The following is a 241-nucleotide window of genomic DNA, read 5'->3' as shown; positions in this document are numbered from 1 at the left end:
GGACACGTAGCGCGTAGACCATAATGAATGAATATAAGAAAAAGGAAGAAAAAAGAAGAAGAGGAAGGAGAGAAGCTAAGTAACGAGGTCGGACGAATGAAAAAAAAAGAAAGGTCGATTATGAGAAGTTCTTGAGACGAGATCGCCCGGGAAAAAAAGGTCAGTAAGGTGGAAAAAAGCGCCAGGAAATGACCTTAAAGATGATGAAAAGGGGAGGAAAGATTTGTCCAAGGAGAAGGAG

The sequence above is a fragment of the Penaeus monodon genome, chromosome 20 (genome assembly GCF_015228065.2).
Source record: "Penaeus monodon isolate SGIC_2016 chromosome 20, NSTDA_Pmon_1, whole genome shotgun sequence".
Taxonomy (NCBI): Eukaryota; Metazoa; Arthropoda; class Malacostraca; order Decapoda; family Penaeidae; genus Penaeus; species Penaeus monodon.
Note: the sequence above shows the minus strand (reverse complement) of the source record.